Source organism: Monodelphis domestica, chromosome X, assembly GCF_027887165.1.
Source record: "Monodelphis domestica isolate mMonDom1 chromosome X, mMonDom1.pri, whole genome shotgun sequence".
In the NCBI taxonomy this organism is placed as follows: domain Eukaryota; kingdom Metazoa; phylum Chordata; class Mammalia; order Didelphimorphia; family Didelphidae; genus Monodelphis; species Monodelphis domestica.
Genome location: NC_077235.1, coordinates 49,282,882 through 49,289,473, shown reverse-complemented (window position 1 = coordinate 49,289,473; position 6,592 = coordinate 49,282,882). Strand labels below are relative to the sequence as shown.

General features: G+C 51.0%; 1 long non-coding RNA gene and 5 other non-coding genes across 9 annotated transcripts; all 6 read right to left on the bottom strand.

Moving 5' to 3' along the window:
• Positions 1–218: 218 nt before the first annotated feature.
• Positions 219–6,264, bottom strand: LOC130456180 (uncharacterized). Of its 4 annotated transcripts, none has more exons than XR_008914768.1 (4): positions 3,606–3,968; positions 3,320–3,501; positions 2,414–2,514; positions 219–1,970 (listed from the first exon to the last, which is right to left on the bottom strand). It is a non-coding gene; the product is annotated as an uncharacterized LOC130456180 (long non-coding RNA). The 4 variants fall into 4 exon arrangements; XR_008914769.1 differs by having other exon boundaries at positions 3,445–3,501; XR_008914770.1 differs by adding an exon at positions 5,219–6,264 and having other exon boundaries at positions 2,414–3,643.
• Positions 1,558–1,622, bottom strand: MIR92A-2 (microRNA mir-92a-2). Its single transcript, NR_127622.1, has one exon. It is a non-coding gene; the product is annotated as a microRNA mir-92a-2 (primary transcript).
• MIR19B-2 (microRNA mir-19b-2) lies at positions 1,716–1,774 on the bottom strand. Its single transcript, NR_127623.1, has one exon. It is a non-coding gene; the product is annotated as a microRNA mir-19b-2 (primary transcript).
• Positions 1,870–1,930, bottom strand: MIR20B (microRNA mir-20b). The gene has a single exon (NR_127624.1). It is a non-coding gene; the product is annotated as a microRNA mir-20b (primary transcript).
• MIR18B (microRNA mir-18b) lies at positions 2,179–2,243 on the bottom strand. The gene has a single exon (NR_127625.1). It is a non-coding gene; the product is annotated as a microRNA mir-18b (primary transcript).
• On the bottom strand, positions 2,370–2,438 carry MIR106 (microRNA mir-106). Its single transcript, NR_034973.1, has one exon. It is a non-coding gene; the product is annotated as a microRNA mir-106 (primary transcript).
• Positions 6,265–6,592: the final 328 nt, after the last annotated feature.

Here is a 6,592-nt window from a genome sequence, read left to right as displayed (position 1 = left end):
TTGCTAAACTTTGCCACTTCAAGGATCTTTATGTGAAGATTACACCTAATCAGAATTAAAGTTCCGGAGTCATGCACGCCCCCACCCCCACCCCCGCGCCTCCATCACATCCTTGGGATGGAGTTACAAGGAAACAGTAAAGTAATTCGGGGCCCACTTTTGTCTTCCCACAGAAGGGTTTATTTAGCAGTCATTGAAATAAGGCTCGGACACATCAATTTAATCCAACAAATTTTATTAAGCCAGCCTACTTATGTGGCAGGGGCAGAGGATACCAAGACAAAAGGCCAATTCCTGCCCCTCAAGGAGCTTCCATCTAGCAGGGGTGGGGGTGGGAGAAGAGATAACATACAAAAATCCAAGTGTGGGGGTAGGGCACAAAGAATTCCTGAGACTTCAGTACAACAGGAAGTTGAACATAGTAATTTACATTTCTTTAGTTTACATTTCCAAAGCCTTCCCAGCCCAGCAAAGAGAACTCAGTTGGGAAATCACTATGTCTACTTTACAATCTTGGTTCTAGTTTAGGGCTAGCTAGCTAGTGGGACTCGAGAACTCGGGTCCTCCCCAAACTCCAAAGCGCGGGGAGAGGGCTCCCGCCTCTTTCTCATTCACAAGGCTCATTACAGACACTACAGTGTTCCACACTAGGGAATAAGTTGCTATTCTTTCACAGCTTTAGGAACCTGAATTTAGGTGGAGACCTACAATCTAATTTTCAAGCAGGGGAGTCAAAGACCAAAAGCAAGTAGCCCGCCCGCCGCCGTCTCTTCCAGGTGGGCCAGATGAAGTTAACCAACTTCTCCCTCCGTCTTCGGACTGCTTTTCAGCCACGGCTGCCTTAAAAGAGCAAGGACATCAAATCATTTAATCTGGAATCCTAATGTCTGTCAGTCTCTTCATCTGCAAAATGGGAAGCACAATACTAGCAAAATGAACCGTCATTTATTTCCTTCTGTGTTTAAATGAACAAATACATACATTTGCCAGGATCACACCTTTAACCACAGCTCAACTTCGGAGGCAACATTCAACAAAGCAAAAGAACAATGAGTTGTTTCCCTTGGGGAGCGGGCTCCAGAAGATAAGATAACTTTATGATTGTGTACCAACCCTGAGCAGAAATGCTGAAATGTAGCCCTTTTGTATCTCATTCAAGGGTCAAACTAAATGGAAACATTAGTGGATAGTTAATTCGGTACATTGTGCTTCAAGTCAAGGTGAGCCAATCCAACCATTCACAAGATTAACCCCTTTCTCAAAAAATGCACAGAAGTATTTTAGGTTAAAAACCAACCTTTCTCCCGTGCTTGGGAGACGAATCCCAAGCAGATCGCGCCTCACCCCAGCCCAGCCCAGCCCAGCCCAGCCATGCCCGCTCTTTCCCCACCCAAGCTGCCACTGCATAAGGTCTTGCGGTTTACAGATGGATACCGTGCAATTTTTCTCCTATTAAACTTATCAAAATTGCATCGTGATCCACCCGACAACAGCAAAACAGCTAGAACGGCCCCTCTCAGTCCTTACAGGAACAGATGAAAAGTCCTCTTTTCCTCCACAGGCCGGGACAAGTGCAATACTCTTATAGTCACATGATCAAGTAATGCAACAAATCCCCACCCGCAGAGAAATCAGCCAAAGACAATCTTCGAGAGCTCAGCTCACTCAAGGCGGGGAAGGCCGGTCCAAAAGTGCAGATGCAAATGCCCTCCTAATCAGTTTTGCATGGATTTGCACAGCAATTGACATAGGCCGATGCAAGACCTGCAAAACTGACTGTGAGCAGCACTGGGATTAAAGCTAGGTCCTGTGACTGTTCCATCTGCCCCCACCCCCCCTCCACCCCCCAGTGATACATTACCCAGGAGCGCTGAAGTGCCCATAGTACAGTAGTCATTTGCAAAAAACTACCTGCACTATGAGCACTTTGGCACTACCAGGACCTGGGACCAGCCTCCACACTGCAGCACCTGTAATAAGGGGGCAAGGTGAGGGAGAAGAGTGGGGGGAGAAGAGAGGGAGGGAAAGGAAAACACAAGACCACCAAGCTGGTCCCTTCTTTGGAAAGCACCACCGCAACCCTTAAGGTTCTCGAATGTGTCCAAAGGGTCAGTGTGTGTGTGTGTCTCTCACCCATCAGGACTCTGCTGCTGCCAGGTCGTCTAGGAGGCGGCTTGTGCCGGAAGGAGCATTTAGGGCAGTAGATACTAAACTACATCACTAACTGCACTAGATGCACCTTAGCACAAGGGACAGTTGGTAGCTCAACGCGGGCCCACACACACACCAGAAGCAGATGCCCCAGGGGACTTGGGGTGGGGGGTGGGGGGGCAGCTTGAAGGAAGAAGCCCCACATCATCCATTGCCGTGGTCATGTTGGAAGTGCTCACAGGGCAGTAGTTACACGACCTACCTGCACTATAAGCACTTTTACACAACCGAGGCACGGCCTCCAGCAAAGCCGTAGGTCGGCCTCAAGCCCTGGCTCTTCTCCCTTTCAATTCTTCAAATGACCTAGAGATAAAGCAGAAAAACATCCACTAGTAAAAAAAAATGCCCCCAAATCAAAATGCACCAGCTTACTCAAGCACCAAGAATTTTTACTTTTACAGATTCCAAGTTACGCCTGCAAATTTATTTAAACCATGAGAACATGAAGGGATCGAGTTATTGCATTCTTGATTTAAGTCACTTGCTAGTTTCAAGCCTACATGATTTTGACCTGTTCCTCATAAACTTAGTCCCAACTTTACTGCTTACAAGTGCTAAGTAAATCTCAATAGCCACCCCAAAAGAGATACAGCCAAATCACTTCAGAAAAGTTCAATATAGAAATTCTTTGCCCAGAAATCATTGCTATACCCACCCCATGCCCCCTAAAGAGCTGGGGAAAGTCTCAATTTATTTACTTTTTGAAGCTCGGGTCTAGAATGCTCTTCACTGGCTGTACAATGCCACATTGATGTATTTCACAGAGCTGCATTAAGCACTTTACCTAGCTCAGTTTAAACAATTTATGGATTCATCTTTTCCCATTAGCCCTTCTTGGATATCATCGTATTCGACAAGCCGGCCTTCTCTCATTTCCAAAGACTTAAGTCACACTTATTTGGGCATAATCCACCCAAATCATACTTATTTGGTCATAATCCACCCTATACTTACTTAAGGGCCAGCTACTTTAATAAAAAAAAAAACCTCTTTAGCACCATGCCTCTCAGGGGAATATTTTCTAATCAGGATCTCAGATTAATGATTTCATTCTAACGTGACTAATTCTAAAAAATCATTTATTTAAAGGATACGGTATCATACCTACCATCTTCAAGGTTTTCTGCAATGGTGGGGGGGTGGGGGGGCAAACTGGTCTGCCACCGTGAGGAAAAGAAGTTGTCAGAGTTCTTGCTTCTGTTCTTTTCTCTTAAACCCCCAGGCTTCCCTTACCTGAGGCTTGAGAAGAATGGGTACACGGCTACTGGTCTCCGGATCTTGAAAAGTTTCCTGAAAAGGAACGTCCAGATTGAGAAGAATGCCCCCCCCTCCACATACATACCACACGCACAGGGCCATTTTGAGAAGAAAAGGGGGGGGGAAAGAGTTCAAACCTGAAAATCCCTTTCTTGAGGACAGTTCTGAGTGGTCCCTAGAGGGGGGGGAGAGAAAAAAGTTGAAAAGATTAAATAAGGATCTCATTATTTCAAGTTCTCAATTTGGCCAGCAGCTTCCACCCTAGCCAAGGTGTGATTAAGGCTCGGCTTCTCGAATTCCTCCAAGGCTTGCTCCAGACGAAGTGGGTGCTGAGAAGAGAGACTCCCATTTGTACCCTGGACCCCGGTGGGTGTGCTCCTTTTAAAGAGGTGGGGAGGGACTTCGAGCCACGCCCAAGGACCGCCCCATTGAGTTTTCCTCTTCCTATTGGGTGCTGCCCTAAACCCCACCTCCACCCCCACCAGCAGTTCGAAGTTTAAAAAAAGTCCCACCCCCTCGCCCTCCACCCCCACCCCACCCCACCCCCACCCCCACCCCACCCCACCCCACCACCGAAGTAAGGAATGGAATAAAGATATTTCCGAGGGGCTTCTCTCTTTAACTTGGCCACCCTTCTGCTTAGCCCCTCAAATCTCTATCCTGCCGACAGCCTGGAGCCCGCCCCACACTCCTCAGGCTGCTCATCCAGGTCTAGCCAGTGTTTGCACCAGTCGTGGACACCACGCGTCCGGACCCTCGTGGTGAAGCAGCCTCGGAGATTAAAGAGAAAGGAACACGGCATCATGGGAAATGGAGTTCTCCATTCAAAGTGCTAAAAAACGCGCCAACCGGCAATTCCCCCCCTCCCCCCCTGTGGGTGAGAGGATGGGGGGGCCCATGGAACATTTCTTTCCCCTCCTTGTGTTCCCCAATATCCCGCCCGTCAAACATGCCTATTTCATAAGGGAGATGGGGTCAGAAGGGAAACCCAACTCGCCCATTCGCCCCCACCAACCCCCAGCCGTCTCCCATTGGGGCAAACCGCAGGAATTGTTGGGGGGGATGGAATATTATCTGCCCTAGTCCCAGCTCTTCATTTAAATCGAGATGGAAGATAGGGGCCCCTTTCCTAACTCCGACCCACAATCTTGGTACACTTTGGGCCAGTTCCTTTGGCGCAACACAGGTGGAAAGTACCCTAGTCTTCTGACCACTTCCAGTTTTCCAGAATCCCCAATGATAGAATGGAAGCCTCCCTTGTCCCTTCTCCTGGCCGCATGCGGGGCGAGGCGAGGTGGGGCGAGGCGAAGCGAGGCTCCAATCGGACCTCAAGGGGAGAGAGGGAGTGGGAAAAAGCCTTGGAAACTTCCACGTGGGGCAACTCTCCCGATACCATAGGACGACAACAAGGCTAAAGAAGGCTAAAGGGGGCTGCTAGTCTGGGGACCGAGCCTCCCACAGCCCCGTACTCATTCCCACCAGTTCCCGGGAGGGCTGGGTGAGGTGGGATGGCGAGTGGCCCGTCCCCGTCCCGCTCCCAAGTGTTTTCTCCCTGCAACTGCTCCCTCTAAGCTCCTGCCTTCCTTTAGCCACATCTCCCCGGAAAAGATGCCCTCTCCTTTCCTTGATGATCCAGAAAGCAAGCAAGTTTTCTCCCGACCACCCCATTCCTCACTGAGATTTGGGAAGAGTCCTCGTCACCCCACCAAAAAGGAGCAAAAAGAAGGAAGCCCCCTGGCGTCCCCTTTACCCTTTACCGCAGGCATGCTTTCTCGCTCTTCTGGCCCTAGGGCTGAGGGGAGGGGGGGAGGCCGGCATGATGGGGTGGGAGGAAGCTACTACTGTGTCTGGTCCCTGCCCGGTAGCGAGGGTGCAGGAGCCGCCGCCGCCGCCGTGTCTGCCGCCGCTGCCGCTACTGCTGCTCCGGGAGCTGCTGGACCTCAGCCAAGGGCTGCTAGCACGCTTCGACCTTCTTTTCCCTCCTCCTCCTCCTCCTCCTCCTCCTCGAGCTGCTGCAAAGCACATGAGACTACGACTCCCAAAGTGCCCCCGGGACGGACGGACCTGAGCGCATGCGCGCCACCGCCCCTCCTCAGCACTGAGCCACTGTCCCAAGGCCCCGGGGGAAGAAGAAAAGATGTTACATGGAATACATATCTAGATATACAAACCCACATCGGCACGCACGTGTAGCTTTTGACCTCGGGGGCCAGCGCTAGCGAGATGTGGGAGCTGGCCCTTCCCGCCTTTCCCTCTAATTCACACGTCCACACCCTGGGCAGGGTTTCTTGACCAGAGCCTTGAGGTAGTAGCAACACACGCGCGGGCACACACGCGCGCACACGCACACACATACGATTCAGTAAAAAGAAGCCTCCCTGCAGATGATCTAGTGTCCTTCGCTTGCACCACTCCAAGGCCAAATTTTAAAGGGAAGGGAGGCTGGGCTGCGGAAGGCTGATCGATAGGTTACTTTTCCAAAAATAAAACCCAAAGGGCTCCCTCTCCCTCCTTCTGCCGCCCCCCCCAACTCCACTCCGCACACGCCCTTTAACTACTGCGGCTTGCCTTTGCCAGGGAGGATGCTGCTGCCCACCCTCTCTATTCTAGGAATCTACACATCGCCTGGCTCTGGGAGGGGGCAAACTGGAAAACTGGCCAACCGTCCGGAAAGGGTGGGTCGGAGGGCACTGGTTAAACTTTGGTTCAGGCTATTTATTTAGGGGCGAAGGGACATGAGTAGGGGAACAGTAGAGGAAGCTGTGTAAGAAGGACCAGACCCGGGAAGGAGAAAGGATGCAGCAGGACCAACTCCCCCCACCCCACCCCCATTGTTACTGCGGTTGCTGGTTGCAGCACCAACCAGCCGGCAAGGGCGCCATGTGAGTCTCCAACGGCAGAAAAGCGGCCGCAGAAGCAAGCACGTTCCCCCCGAAGGCTGCCCCTTCTTTTTTCCTCCCCGATCTCCCCCCTGCCCAGGGGTCCAACCTAAAAGCCTACATCCGTTTAGGAGTTACTACCCAAAAGGTAACACAAATCCCAGAGGCTCCACTCCAACAGGTGGGTTTGCACCTACCGCATTATTAAAAAAAAAAAAGGCGTTACTTTGAGCCGCGCACACATC